Below are 16,370 nucleotides of genomic sequence, written 5' to 3'. Positions count from 1 at the left end.
GAACTAGCTGGAGATAACAATAGAGCTATTTGAAGCTGTAGCAAGGGCTGTAGTCTTGTGAAGACTTTATAGCAAAGTGTTATTTAACTTGGTAATACCTATACCTCTTTTTGGTAAACATGAGTTCTATAAATCCTGCCCTTAGGATCCTGACTCCCCATCAGTCAGGAAGATTTGTTAAACTTACTATCTGTAGTTATAAAACACAGTTATAAGAATAATTGGCTTAATTTTTTTTCAAATTAAAAATTATAATTTTGGATAGGCATTTGCAAATTACCTCTTAGATCTTGCATGCTGTAGGTGGGAGTGCTAATTCTTACAACCTTTAGGTGGATAGTTTTCTGGAATTTATTGAAAATGCTTGACCTCTTTAGCTAACTTTATTAGAAATGAAATTCCTATGAAACTTCCTAAAAGAAATAATCTGACAAGTATACACAAGCAAGTTTATTGCACCTCTTTTCTTTAATAGTTAAAACTAGCCCAAATGTCCTATTGATAAGGGAATGGTTTAATAGATTATGGTACCTTTGTGGAGTTTATTTCTATCAATTAAGAGTAAGGAATATCTCTGGACTAATAAGATGTCTAAACTATTATGTAAAAAAAATATATATATATAGCAAGCACTTTTTGGTTAAATAACTTGTTAATGCTCTAAAAGATAATGGAGAAGTAGCACCACATTGTTATCAGTAACTTTGTGAGGGAGTGGGATTATGGGAGAACTTTCATGCTCAGCTTTATATATTTCTGTGTTTTAATTTTCTATAAGCATGTATTGTAAGCAAATAAAACACTACACTTGCATCCCTGACAGATTCTAATATGGCTTCTAACAGAAGAAAAATCAAAGATAGCCCCCATTATCCTGCCTAGCAAAGAAAGCTTCAACTCTTGTGTTAGGCACAAAGCATCTAATTCTGAGTAGCATTTCAACAATCCCATTTCCCTGCTTCATGTTTTCCTGTATTATGGTGTTCATGAACCTTCTTGCAAATAGTTGCCATCTATCATATGTGGTCATGAATCCCATGAAAATTTAAACAGAATTTCATGTGTGTGCCCTTCTTTTGCTTTGGCAGAACCCCAACCCAAGTTAAACCCAAATCTCTTAACGTGCCTATGCCTTCAGTACACTCAGGTTGTAAATTGTCACCAGAGCAAACAGCTGTGCTGCTGGACTCCTTGTTAACTTATGACCACATACCTCAAGTGGGCTGTCAGTAATGTCCACGTAACACATTTCCATAGTTAATGTCTTCTGCCTCCTGTTAAGGATGAACTGCCCACCGAGGAACAAGTTCTGCAGGTAAGCAATGGTTGTCTTAGATTCTTGTCTATTCAAGAACTTTGCTCCTACAATTCACCCAGTTCTCGTCATTATGAATTCCTTCCCTTTTTACCAAGTGATTCTCAACAAATTTACTTAAATATGTATTTAGTATATGTATTTAAATATGCCTGTCTTTCAAAAAACCCTAATGTTCCCTTCTAAGTAAATACACTTTCTATTTCCCTTTATCATCAGACTCCTAGAAAGTTTTCATAACCTGATCTCTAAATTCCCTTGCTTCCCATTCCTTCAACTAATCTCTAATCCAAAAATAATGAAAAAAAAAAGTGTTAAACATTGTTCTTAGAAAAAAGAAAAATAAAAGAAACTTCAAGTATGAGGGAACTGATAGGAAAATAAAGCCGATGTTGACTTTTTGGTACAAAAATAAAAGTAGATAAAAATTAAGAAACAGAAGATTCATAAGTATCCTAATAAAAAGGATAAAGGGAAAAGAGGAAGAGATAGTCCTGTCCAGTTTTATGCCATTATATTTAGAGAGCCAAATAAAATGATTAAGTTCAAAGAAAATATATGACTTAATTCCAGGAAATACAGAAAACCTAAACAGATTGATTCTGTCATGGAATTAAATCCTACCATCACCTATGCCTGTCACCAAGCTCGGAACTTCAGAATGGAATTCTAATTCAATGCACTTCATTTTTTCTTTATTTTTATTGTTGACACTATTGCAGATGTCCCCATTTTGCCCCCATTTCCTTCCTTCTCCCCCTTGCCATTGTCCCCCCTTTCCTCTGGTCATCACCACACTGTGATGTGTCCAGAAGGTGAAGGGATTAGTTGGTGCACTTTAAATTTTTCTAGAACCTAGATGAGAGGAAAAGATTTCACGTGTTTTAAAAATGTGAGTATAACAAATATATTCAAATCCAAAAAAGCACAAATGAAATTTTGATTTCATATTGCTTATAAATGTCAATGCAAAAGTTACTAAGTCTAATAAAAGAAGTAGCACATATCCAAGTGTAGTTTATTCTAAGTGCAAAGATGGTTTATTATTAGGAAATACTATAATTCACCATATTGGTTTGTATAAGTAGAAAAATTATGAGCAGAATGTAACTGGAAGCCAACTGGCAAACAAGCCTAGAAAATGGTGTTTTTTTGACCTTCGGCCACAGCATTACAAAGCAGAAGATAGGAGGCGCATCTTGGGCCAACTGTCAGGTAAACAACAACCCAACAATCTCTTATGTAAGAATTTTGTTGAGATACCAATACAAGGATGCTTTTTGGTTAATTTCTTTTTATACATTCTTTTGGTTGCCTGTTTTGGCACTCAAACATTTTGAATGTTTTTTTGGGGGGGTGGGCAAAAAATATCCATGGTAACTGGACTGTGAGGTGTCATAAAACAAGTGCCGTACTAGAGGTCCCTTTGGAATGACCATAGAAATGCCAAAGAAGATGTGTTCATTCAGACCTAGGCCCCTGAAGAAGCTTCACAGAATCAATGTGAGACTTGCCTAATGAAAAAAGAAGAAAGGGGAAAACATTCTCAGATGGACAATGAAATCAAAACCAGAGGTGAGAAAGTGTGTGGTGTGTTCTGAGAATAGCCAAGGTTTGGAGCAGCTGAGCAGGAAATAAGGTGTGTGGGTTTGGGACGGGGAAGGAGTCCAGTCACGTGGGAGCAGCACCTTGTTGGAGGAGAGACTTGAAATTTGAGCTGAGAATTTGACTTCTATTCTGCCAGATAATGAATAGGTAATAGGAAATCATTCAAGGACATTGGAACCATGGGAAAAGATTAAGACCAAGTGTATTTGAAGCTTGATTAACTGAAGCATAGAGCAGTGGGTCCCATGGCCCCTACTGACCCCAACAAACATTGACAGATACCTACTCTGGGGAATCTGTAACAGCTACTATAAATCATTGTTCTGTTCACCTCAACCAAACACAATTTGGCAAAATTTCTTTTCCTAGTATTCTGAAAAAAATTAATTTTTAATACAAAATAAATAATTCCAAAAATATTTGGTTTGTCAAATTATATTAATGCTACACTCATAAGCTATTGAGGTAAATGTAAATTGCTTAAGTTATTTTGTGAACACTTTGGCAGTGCACGTTATATTTTATTCATCACTGCATTTTCAGCACCTAGAACGGTGACACATAGTAGGTACTCAATATGTTTTGTTAGGTGATTGAAGTCAGATATCCTAAGTAACTGGGAAACTGGAAGAATTATCTTCCAGTGATCTGACTGGATCTGATTTTTTACTTTTGTAATAAAAGTAAATTATTGAATGAATTATTAAACAATGAAAGATTGAAAGTAATTTTAATGCAGATAATTTATACATTTATGAATTTAAAATGTAATTAACAGTTAACACTTAGCAAACTCATAGATTTAGAAGATACTTTGGTGACATAAAGCTGAATTTAGAACGCGCGGGTTATACCTCACAGCATTTGCACTGATAAAAAGTAGCAGCTGGAATTTGAATAGAAGTCACAGCTAGAAAAGCAATATTTGGTTGATATCTCTGACACGTTTAAAAAATATGTTCATTGATTTTAGAGAAAGAGGAAGGGGAAGAGAGAGAGAGAGAGAAACATTGATTGGTTGCTTCCCATATGCACCCTGACCAGGGATCAAGCCTGCAACTTAGGTATGTGCCCTGATCGGGAATTGAACCTACAACCTTTCGGTGTTTGAAATGATGCTCCAATCGACTGAGACATGCCGGCCAGGGCTCTGACAGTATTTTAAAAATAATGCTATGTTTCTTTAAAACTTTCAGACAATTCAGTTTTCCCACCATCAGCAACCTTCTGATGACCTATCTTGTCACACCGTCTTTTCTTCTGATCAGATGACCACACCTCCAGAGGAGGAGAGGGCAGTGGCTTAGAGCACAGCCCGCAGAACTGCCCACCCTAGTGTGACTCTTGGTACTACCACTGCTGACAGGTGCAGCATGCCTGCTGGCAAGTCACTAACCTTTTCTGATCTCAGTTTCCTAGCTGGTAAAAGTGGGGTAATAATAGTACCAACCCCATAGGGTTGTTGTGCCTGTTTAAAAACAAAGTGGCCATAGCAGGACCTGGCAAATAGTAAACACTCTCTAAGTATTAACTGTTATTTCCCTGGATACATTGCCTTTCATCATTCTTAGTTGCTACTGTTTTTAAATCTTTTATAATTGCCTAAAAAGTGTTATAGATTCTTCACTCTCACTTCTAGCTAGAGTTGGTAAATTAGTTCTACACTCCAGGATATTGATCTCTCCCAAGGTGATTAGAAAAGCAGCTTTTTTGTTTACCTTCAAATCAAGATGTCCCTGGATGACACCATCCAGGTGTCTTGAAGGAGCAGCTATGCCGTTTGCAGACTTCCCTTACAAACGTGTTTCATTTTCTTCCCACACCACACACTCACTGTGTGTGTGTGTGTGTGTGTGTACATGTATGTACAATATAATACATAAAATACACTTGAAATATTTGACTTTGATGTTTAATTGTTTAGAAAATATTAACAGAAACTTATTTACTTGGTATTTATAATAAAACAGATGACTTTTCCCCACTAGGCTTCTACTGGGTGTCTATCTACCTGTGCATTCAGTTCTACGTGAACTCCCTTTCAAACACTTCAAAGACCAAAGATGAGTTAATATCCAATAGCCATTCTCCTCTCCTCTCTTAGTAAGAGAATCCTTATTTAGGGGGGTGGGGAGGGTGGTAATACATCCACCTAAAATTTTAGATACCTATCTCAGACTTTGTTGCAGTTATGTGTGGCCAAGAGGGAAAACCTAGTTAGTTGTGTGAGACTTCCAGCGAGGTTGACTAAAAGTTGTTGACTCAGCTGGGAGGTCTGAATTTTTCATCCTTCCTTCTGTCAAAAATCAAGTGTAGTAGTAGGAAGTTCAGCCATCACCTTAGAACAAGGGGTGACCTTGAGGACAGAAGCCAGAGTTAGGGTACTGGAGCAACCATACAGAAGCCAGAGGTCTTTTCGGATCATAATGCTGTGATCCCAGCCCTGCTCCGCTCTCCTCTAGACTTCTACCATATGATAAAGAAATAAATTTTATCCTCCTTATGCTACTGTTACTTTAGGTTTTCTATTATAGAAAGCCCTATGGAATCTTAACAGATACAGAGGACCTGTTTTTCAGTGTCCTCAGAAGTGAGTCCTCATTGAGGCCAGTTCCAATGGGAACTCATCAAGTCTCATGGCAGGGAGAGGACTGAGGTGAGTGTATGGGTCTTCTGTTGAATGACCAGTGGTCAAAGTTCAGGCAACAGTGAGAGGAAGTTGTAACTTCTCAACCAGAGGTAAGATAATGAGCTCAGAAGAATGGCAAGTGTTAGTCCCACAGGTGCTGGCTGCCAAGGGCTGGAGCAGACATTGGTTGACTCCCTCTTCTTGAAAAGTTATGAACTCTCTGTTCTATTCCCCCCAGTGCTTCTCCTTTAAATCTTAGTTTGGGAATCAAAACTAATAATACTATAAATAGTTTCTTTCTCGTTGAATTCCTTGCTCTAACAATCTTAATTCTTCTCTGGGCAATATGATTGCCTCCGACTGATGGGTAGAAAGACCAGGAAGTAGGGAGAGGAAAGCACAAGGGTTAATATTATGATGTTATTTCACTGGAAGTACCTGGCATCAGAATCTTTTCTAACATTGTGGAAATATTTTTTAAAAATTGCCCAAGCAAATCACAATCCATATAGTTTATGTTTATTTTTTTAAATACTAACAAAAGAAAAATATCCATCAAACCTCCTAAGAAGTATTGTCCTGCATTGAACATACCTATTTTAAGAGAAAATTCTTCAAAGGGGAACCTATGAATATAGCAGTTCTTATCAAAAAGTTAGTGTGACATTAACAACATTAAATAGATTGTTTTATAAATGACAACCAGCTATTTGAGTACATGGCCTGCCTGTCTACCATCCTTTTGGAAACTATTTATAATCATGCTGCTACCAATACTCTTGTGACATTTGAAGTGAATGAAAGTTTTGTTTTCCGTAAGGAGTTAACTACAGAATTTTCTAATTCATTCTTACAGGGTGTGCAGTTGGAGATGTATTATAGTTGGAAATGTTGCAAGAGAAAAAATTGAAAAAAAATGAAGAGTGTCTATGAGATGGTGTGGAGGCCATAACCACTGTAGGGAAGGGGAATGGAGTAAGAAATCTCAAGTACTAATGTGATTGGGAATCTTGGTGATGAAAAAGGAACAAGATTCCGTGGTTGAGTTTGAGACCCAGTAAAAACACGAGAGTTCACTTTCACTGGGGTCAGAGGGCCACCCTGGTTTGACAAATATGATCTTCAACTATTATCAACAAGAGTTCAAAATGCCAGTAGTGATGACTGTAGGCATGTGCCCCATATGTAATGAAAGAAGCTCTGTTTTCTTCATTTCTGGTTCCTAGCTATAGCAGGTTATCTAATATCTTTTTTTTAAGAAGATACTAGAACTTTGAATGATTCATTCATTCATTCATTCATTCAGCAAACATTTATTGGCACATCCTCCTTTCAGCACAGATGTAATTTTTCTCTGTTTTTATTTCTTTTAGTATTTTATTATCCCAGTCCTGATGAGAGTTTGAGTGGAATCCTGGGTGTGTGGGAATTCTCCTAGTACCACCTAGTACAATGGGTATCACGCCTTCTGCAGGGGACCCGTCTGCGGTCAGCATTTGTGCCTGGAAAGCGCTCACTCCACAGCTTCCGCAGTATCCTCACTTCACCTGTCCTTTCATCAAAGCCGCAGCCAGGCTGATGAGTGGAGATCTAACTTCCTGGCTTATTTACTTTATTTTAAATAAGGAGATGAATTCTATAAGCCATGCTAACCAATAAAAATGTGGTCTTTGATAACTCTTGAAATAAGCATATATACTTTATTAAGGTATAAAAAAAACAAATATAGGGTAAAATATCCAAATCAAAGGCTGACACCAGCTTTACTTTTTTAAAGTCCCCAACCCAAGGTTATAACAGACAGAAATTTCAGGATCCTATATAATAATAGGCAGCAATTTCAGAAATATTCTTCTCATAAGGCAAAGTGAAAAACTTATTTAAAAATACTTCTAACACTCCATTGAGACTTTCTTTCTTCAAAGGTTTGCCTCTTTTCATGTGCTTTGCTTGCAACCCCTTCTTCCACTGTGCGCCCTTGAGTCTGGGGGTCACGTCCTGGTTTCCTTTCCAAAACGGGTTCATCTTTTCCCCTCAGCCTGCCTGCTTTCTAATGGAACTGAATATAAACATTCCTGCAGAAGTGCTTATAATTTTTTTTACTAGCTAATTAACCGTAATTCAAAATGTGAAATGTGTAAAGCATCTGTGCTTTCAGTTCCAGAAAAAAAATGCCTTTTATGATGACACCTGGCAAATAATGGGTCCACTATAAATGTGAACTGTCTTCCTGGCTTCTTTCAGTAACAGCCCTTTAACTCCCTGAGAGGAATTTTGCTTTGTCCTCCTGCCTTTGGGTTTATTTCTTCTTTTCAGAATCTGAGAGTCTGAACCTATTGGACAAGCCTACTTTTAAAATAAATCATATAAGAGGGTATAATTATTTTTTAAAACTTTGATACTCATTGTTTCTTTCTTAAGGATTATCCATTCACCTGTTTTGTCACGTAGATAAAACCCAGGAGAACACCCATCGTGATTTTCAAAGCCATTTTGAAATAATGGAAACCCTGCCCAACCCTTTAAAGACAAGAGCTTACTTTAATAGATTTTGAGGGGTATCCTAGCAACCACTCCATAGTGAAATTTATCAATTTCTCTGGGAGAATTTGCACCAAATCCATGAAAGGGACTTCAATCTTAGCTCCTTAGAACCATTTTTTTTTCCTACATTGTTCCAAGAATTGGATCATCTTAGATATCTTCACTCTTAAAATTTATTTTAACGACCATTAAAAACATATTTGATGAAATCCTGCTTAGGCTTCTTTAGTGGCACTGGATTCTACCAGATGATTGATAGATAGATAGGTGGATAGACAGATACAGAGCTAGATACAGAGATAGGTAAAGATAATATTTTAAAATTGTATCAGCAGTCTAAAACAATGCAAACAGAATATATACTTGTGTTTTTTGGTTTTACTTCTGTATACGCAAAAATACAAGACAAAACCTTCTTGATTCTAAGGAATTATTGTCAGAAGCTGAGTCCTGGAAAGCACATTCATACTTGCTAATCTCGTTTTTCCTGTGTGCTATAAACGGGAGAGGATTTATTTGCCTGTGTTTTTAGATAGCAGTTGTTTTCGAATTGATGATGTTTTATAAAAAGAATTCTGAATGCAGATTAAAAGAGGAATTTCTCCCAGGTGTGTAGACAAATCAAGCATAGAAGAGTAAGAGTTGAGCACACATTCTGCAAACAAGATTCAGAATTGAAGAGGCTATTAAAATTAAAGAGCGTTAACAATGCAGCTCTGGATAACCAGGGAACAATGCCTGCATAGAAGAATCACATGTGTGAGCAAGACTTATTCTCATCTTTTTGCTATCTTGAAAAGCAATATGAAATTATAATATGCATTTGTCTATGTGGTTTAGAATCCATGCATTGTTTAAAAGGCAGCCATTTGGTGTTGCCTAGGTATCTGTGTGGATCTGTGTATAAGCACAGAGAGATTTACAGGCAGAGACTTACTTTAATTAGCCTTATGATAATTTAGTCATAGGGAGAGATTTCCACGATCTAGCAGGCTTACTCACAATGCTTCCTTAATGTGCCATAGTGAATTAAGCATTTAAAAGTCGATATATTCAATAATAACCCTCTTCTGACAAAACGCCCATTAATAGAGTTAAGGTTTATAGCAAATACTTTTTCTTTAAAAATATTTCAGATTAATAAAGGTTAGTTGATTTCACCATATTAAATACTCTTTATGAAATGTATTTAAGTATAGTCTGAATTATTTAAAATTTTATTTCTTGACTTATCTTTTGGATCTTTGTTAACATAAATTTAGCTTTTTACATCCTTTTAGAGTTTTTTTAATCCATTTTTAACTTGATAGTTTTAAAGATTATTATTTCTTAAACTTTTGATCTTTAGCTCACTGAATCCTGCTTTATTTGTTGTCCTTTACCTGTGGTTTTGTGGAGGGAGCTGGCTTACTGTTAGTTTTGGGTATGTTGTTGATAGTGGCAACAAGGAAGTCTGGGCACAGGTTGACAGTCACAGGAAGTGGCAGGAAGACGTGGAAACCCATCCACTTCCCTGGATGGTCCTCCTTCTTTGTTTTCTTTCACCCACACTCCCTCACCGTGGTCTCCTAGCCAAGGTGATTTAAGAATCCTGTAGACTAAGAACACTCTTCAAATCAAAACACTCTTACTGTTCAAACAGCACACCTGACTTCCTGTCGCGCTAGGCCAACTCCAGTTTACAACTCACAGAACAGCAACTCTTTCCTGAATAGCGATGTATGCTGAGTTTGTGCCGTGTATTTGCTACAGATTGGCCATCTGGAACTCAGGCAGCACTTTCCCCCAAACATCGCCATCTTTGTGTCTGGCTTCCTAGGTCAGTCAGTGAAAGCCCAGGGAACCTGGACCAGCTTAACCACTGCTTAATCTCCTTCCTCCTTCTTTTATTAAAAAACAAAAACAAAAAACAGTCCTGGTGCACTGAATTTCTGTATACATCCACAATAATCTCAAGGAATTATATTCTTATACAGGTTAGTTTTAAGCCCCTCTATCCAGATTTAATTTAGATAAAAGGAGACAGAGACAGAGATGGCAAAACTGGGTGGAACGTCCACTTCAGCCTCAGAAGCCTCCTGGTGGGGCAAACAGGAGGCAGGTTGGGGGGAAATTCCAGCACGAGAGACTGAGGCAAAGATGGGCACAAGCCCTTGCTGAGTGAAAATTTCAGAAATTTGTTGATCATGCCGATGGGAGAGCAGATGCAGAGAACAATGCCCTTCAGCATGCAGTTTACTTTTTACATTTAGGAGCATCTCCCTCAAATGGCCTATGTGGGAGGCCATCAAAAGATTCCAGAGAACACGGGATGTTGAATGGAATTAATTAGTAAATAATATTACTAATGGGTTTACTCTCAGTCTTGATGACCTCAAACCAGTGTTTCCTTCACGTCTTAAATTTCTCAATTTCCAGCCCCACTGCCAAGGGGATTGCAGACATCCAGCCACTGAACTGGAGATTGAACACTGAAAGCCATGAAAAACAGCACAGTGATGTTGCAATGCCCTGAATTCACAGTCCAGACCATTAAATACATTAAAAACAAAACTGTGTTGTTCTGAATGCTGGTGCTTAAGGGAAGGGGAGTCTAATTAGAGGCGGATGAAGAGAGTCCAAATGGAACTTGTGGCTGCTTTCAAGGGCTTTAAAAGCTGGTGGCGAAGGTTCCTTTTGAACCCATTTCTTTTCAGTGTCTCTGTGAGTCTGGACCGTTGCCCCTCTCCCCTGCCCAAGTGTCTTAGCTTGTTTCATAAATGGAACAAAAACGTACCAAGAAATGGAACAAAAGAAAGATTCCTGAGATAAACTGACAGAAAATGGGAAAAAGAAGAAAAAGGAAGGGATCAAAGAAGATTTCTCAAAGCAGAACTGAGAGTAAGGGGAGCGACAGAGGAAAGGGGGGTGATGTGAGCAGGGAAGAGAATAGAGTGAGGAGGAAAGAGAACGAGCATAGTGGGAAGGAGGGCGGGAAGGAGAGAGAAGGAGGGGAGAGATAAGAGCGAGAATAGAGAGAGGGGGAGAGAGAAGGAGAGAAGGAAAATGAGGGCATGATCTTATGGTAGCAATCCCTTCGTAGGTGGTGCGTGCAGAGGCTCATTGGATCTCCTAGCTCTCCAAGCTAGGGCCGAAGTAGGGCTGTGGGCCTGGGAGTGCTTTCTGTTGGCTGCACATTAGATTCACCCAGGCCTGGCTGTTTTTAAAAGCTCTCCTGGTCCTTCCAATGCACAGCCAGCATTGAGAAGCCCCAGATAGGTCTGAAGACATAGGGGCAGCCTGCAATTGGCTACTTGTGTTTGTGGGATGCTGTTTGTAATCTAGTATCACCCTTAGGAACAAGTCTGTGTCTAAATACTTGTTTTGTACGAATTCCTTTGAGGAAGATGCCCCCAGGTGCTCCCCAGTGTTAACACTTTCTAAGGGGTTGGACCCTTCAGAACTCATAGAAAAAATACGGCATTTAACATAATAATCAAATAGCTTCATTCAACCACATCGTTTTTACACTATAAAATCTTTGTAAGATAAATGTTCTTATTCCCTGTTTGGCAAACTCTTCTGTTGCTCCTCAGAGATACAAAAAGGGAAGGGAACTCCTTAGCTCTTGACTGTCAATTAACATTGCCAAATTTCTCAAATAGTACAAGGTTCTGTAACTGGTCAATAAAAAGTACAGCAACTGGATTTTTGAAGTTGGGGAGGCAAGAAATTTGAAAGAAAAGATCATTACTAGCTAAGTTATCATTATTTAATAGCTATTTTTATTGAGCATCTATTATGTCAGACATAGTATTAGGTGAACTATTTAGGAACTCCCATGTCATTCACAGAACTCTCTTTTCAAGGTTCAAATGTTGACAGTGATTACAAAAGTCAGCTTGAACATTTAAAAGAGTTTTTAATGGAATGTCCACATTCCCTGAGAAATCAGTATTGTGTAATGGAATCTTTGTGTGAAAGTTAGAAACCTGGGAGAACTCATTTCTTCAAGTTGTGGTTTCTTCCTTTTTTAAATGATGTATTCAGACTGATTGACTTTTATAAATTTATGACAGTCTTGGTAAGAAGATATAGTGGATATTACTATGAACTGTTGAGTGCATTACTAATGTTTGGGATGGGGGATGATGCTTTACAATTTCCAGTATAAATGGTGTTATTTTTGATTTCCACTCACAGCTCCCTTGTGAGGTAAGAAGGATAAATATCACCTCGCCACCCCTGGGAACAAGCCTGGGAATGTTATTCTTTTTTAAGAAATACCACAGAAGGAGCAGTCAGTTTTTGTTTTCTTTCTTGTAGTGTGAGGCGGTGGGAAAAGTAAATGAAAGATTCTATTATTGCTAAAACAAATATACAAAGAAATGTAAAAGCTTGACTTTTCATTATGCATTGCAAACATTTTACAAATTTTCATTTACTAAAGAAGAAAATCATGTGAATTGTTTCCCTCTAAAATACTCTACTTGAAAAGGCAATGCAGTCTCCTAGCAACCAACATGTCTCCAAATGAGAAAAATGTCTGGAGGAAGGAAAAGAAACTACAATTACACATAATGAATAGAGCAGAATTCTCATGGGCCTGGAAGAGAATCATAAAGGGTCTCAGCCCATTTCCATTCTCCAAGTGTCAGTTTCTGGGACCCTCAGGGGCTCCAAACAGGGTCACCAGCAAAGTCACATGTAGTGGCCTGCCCTATGCCTGTGCCCGGTGCCAGGGCCTCTTCCTTTCCTGCCCTCTTGCTGAAGAAGCAGCCTTTTCTACAAGAAGGTCCGGAAATCCTCTGGGGCAGCACAGTGCAAAATGGTACCCACTAGACTTATTTGGCTATTTAATTTTAAATTTGAATTAATTTAAATGAAATGAAATGAAGAGCCAGTTCCTCATTCACACAAGTCCCACTGCAAGTACTCGACAGCCTCATGCGGTGGTGGCTGCCACGCCGGGCGGTGCGGACTCGGACCATTTCCATCCTTGCGGGGAGCTCGGTGCTGCTCTGTGCGCCGCTGTGCGGTCGGTGTCTGCAGAACGGATTCAGATGGAGACAGCCGTCAGGAGACACCCAGCAGGAGGAGGAGCCTTGCTGTGGCCTCCCTGAGTTTGACCTCCAACTTTTGATTTTTCTCACCATATTTCCACATTAGAAACTCATTTTTCCCACCATCCTTTCCAAGGGGAAAATTGTTTTTTGTAACTTGTACGTTATGTTAGGGATGTGACTGAGGGGTGCAGTGGGGAAACCCGTGAGGAGGACAAGGACTTTTTTGCAATCAAGCGACTGATGTTTTCTACAGGTTTAAACCTAGTCAAGTTTATAGCAGCAATCGGAAGCGTAGGCCACAAATCACAAAATTCTCCATCAGGATAACTCAGCGTGGAACAGTCTGAGAGCCTCAGACGCGGCTGGTTATTTTTGGTTCCTGTTTTTGGATCCTGCTATTTGGCTTGCCCGTGAGGTAATCCTTGGGAATAGACAAGGATTTCCAGACAGAGTGGGGATTTCTCCTGGATTGCCTCACCTTCTCTTTTTCTCTTTCCTTCTCATGCACTGACTTGATCAACTTCTTTGGTACCCCGCCTAATGAAGCAACTTAGTGCCTTGGAGACGATGACGCAGAAGGGGAGTGCAGGGACCCTGTACTCTGAACCTGAACCCGTCTGCACCGACACACCTGGGTCTGGGGGAGGGCTGTCCATGAACTACCTGGCACGGACCCCCGCCAGGTTCCCCGACTGGAACCTTAACACCTCTGTGGCATTGCAGGGGCCCAGCAGGTCCTCTACGTGTCTGTCCAAAGCAAACACTCTCCTTCTTGACCGCATGTTGGTTTTTGGATTCAGGGGCTTCCCCGGATGCTGTGATGGATAATTCAGCTGAATCCCTAGGTCACAAGTCAAAGGAAGTTGTCATGATAAAGTTTTTCATTTTAATTCCATGACTTTCATCATTAGGCCAATTTATAAAAATGTGTTCTATGTCACCAAAAACAAACAAACAAACAAAAACAAAACAGTTCTAGGTTGATATTTTTCTTTGCTATAGGGTTAAAAATTCTTTCTTCAAAAAATCTTTTCACATACAGTTCTCCAGTTCTCCAGAAGTCTTTTCACTTGGGAAAGTATATGTCAGACTGAGAGGTGGAGTAGTAGAAGCAAGAGCAAGAATTCTCTGAAACTGAACCAGCACATGCGAGGTGTGGAGCACTGATGAAAATACAGATGGACGCGTTCTGAGAGCGGATGTAGCCGTACAAAGCCGGGCCTGATGTGACTGAACAGCAAAGCCAGCAGACAGGAAATTTTCTGACATGCTCAGCAAATAATACAGCACCCATATTTCTGCCCATGAGGAATTGATTTTAAATTACAATCCAAGCAAGAATTGATCCACAGCACTAGTGGAGGCTTAAAACCTCCTCTTCCTACGTGGCTGCAACATGCAGAGGGGAGACCTTGTCAGAGAGAAACCAGACGCATAGACCTGAATGAGGGGCTAAAAGCTGTAGGTTCCTGGTCTTGTTTCCTTAATAATGAGAACTGGCAGCCGGCACTGCAGAGCAGAGCAAAGGGAGGGAGCACAGGCCATCTTCCTGGAAACCAATTAATAAGTAAAAATAAAAGGAGAAGAATTGTAAATAGTCTCAAGACTCAGTTTGGTAACATTTTTATGCAAGTCAGCCTAGTCCTCAAACCCCTGTTTCTACCTAGTTCTGGGGCGGGGGAGGATCTTGCAATTCAGCAAAACACAATCACTTCTGGTGTGAAATATAGTCAGGTCAGAATTTAAACTGATTCCAGTAGCATTTTTCTGTCCCAGCGGCTTCTCCTTTCACACACACACCTAGACATATGCACGCTCCCTTCCCGTGTTGGAGGTCTGGGAACGTAGCTGTTTTTCTCTCCTGTGGCTCGTATTGTCACAGGCTCCTCTGTGAAGCTGTCTTCCAGAGCCTCAGGCAGGAATTGGGGCACAGGCCAGAGGTGATTTTGGAGACCTCAGGGCGCTTGGGGTTTCCATACGGCCTCTTTCTGGGATTAAAATGAGGATGAGGAGGCACTGGGTGGGATGGGGCACAGACAGGCCATTGTATTGGTTTCTAAATACCTGTTCTCGCTCATCTTCTCCGTCCTTTTCTCTCCAGTCGAGGGAGGGCTGCCCTCTCTTCTCTGTGCAGAGGGAAACTTGTGTGCATCACTGTGTTCTTCCCCTTAATGTCATTCACAATGCGAACCCAGTGCCCCACGCCTTCCACTCTCTGGGTTTTGGGAAACACAAATCCTTGTATCTCTCAACCAAGCCAGACTCTTGCAAATGAATGCTTTGTTTCCCAGTTTGTTATTTCTGTAATAGATTGACAAAAATTACTGTAGCACTTTAATTAATGCTAAATGATCAATTCTTGTTCTTACCCGTTCTCCTCCTAGAAACAATTGAATGGCATTGATTCAGTGGGTGAAAAGCCCCGGGCAGCTGGCAACTATGAGGAATCACTGGGAGTGAAGGAAGTACATCAGTTGGCAGGTGACCCGTTATCTGGACAGAATGTTACAAACCTCCCACACCTAAGCCACCTTCACTGCTGTGGCTTTATGGCCTGCTACTTGTCTGTTTCCTCTTGACAGTTTATTTTGGCTTTCAACTCTACCAGGCAAAAAATATTTGTCTTTTGCCCAGGGTTCAGCAGTCATGAAAATCTCAATTTCATAGTGTCCAAGGGTGTTTTATTAATAATGGAACATTCCAGAATTCCTGAGCCAGCCAGCATTACGTTGTATGTACAGGCAAGGCAAACTCATCTCAATGGGACCGAGGTGTGAGGGGCAGAGGCAGAGGGAGCGGGAAAGAAGGACCTGGGCTGCTTCTGGCATCTGCCACCAGCCTGGGTACCGTCCTCACTGTGGCCGAAGTTGGCCCCTTTGCCTTCAAAACTTTTTATTTATTTTTTAATGGTAAAGATCCTTAAAGGAGAGTAAGAAGGAAAATCAAGTTTCAGAGAGAATGTTAAATTGTTTCAAGCACTTAAATCAGTGGATTTCCTGATAGTATCAGTGCCCTGACTTCATTTTACAAACACTTTCCTTTCTGGCTAATCGCTGAGTGTGAATTCTGTTCTGTGTCATAGAACCTGCCTCATCTCTCAACAACCCAAAAGCCAAAAAACATGTTCTCAAATCGATGATTTTTCAGTCCACGTCTTTGGCTAACCTTGCTTCACCTTTTCATCATAATCACGATGGAAGGAGAGGGAGGTAGATTAAAAAAGAAATGG

This window comes from Furipterus horrens, unplaced genomic scaffold (genome assembly GCF_987537825.1).
Source record: "Furipterus horrens unplaced genomic scaffold, mFurHor1.1.pri manual_scaffold_10, whole genome shotgun sequence".
In the NCBI taxonomy this organism is placed as follows: Eukaryota; Metazoa; Chordata; class Mammalia; order Chiroptera; family Furipteridae; genus Furipterus; species Furipterus horrens.
Note: the sequence above shows the minus strand (reverse complement) of the source record.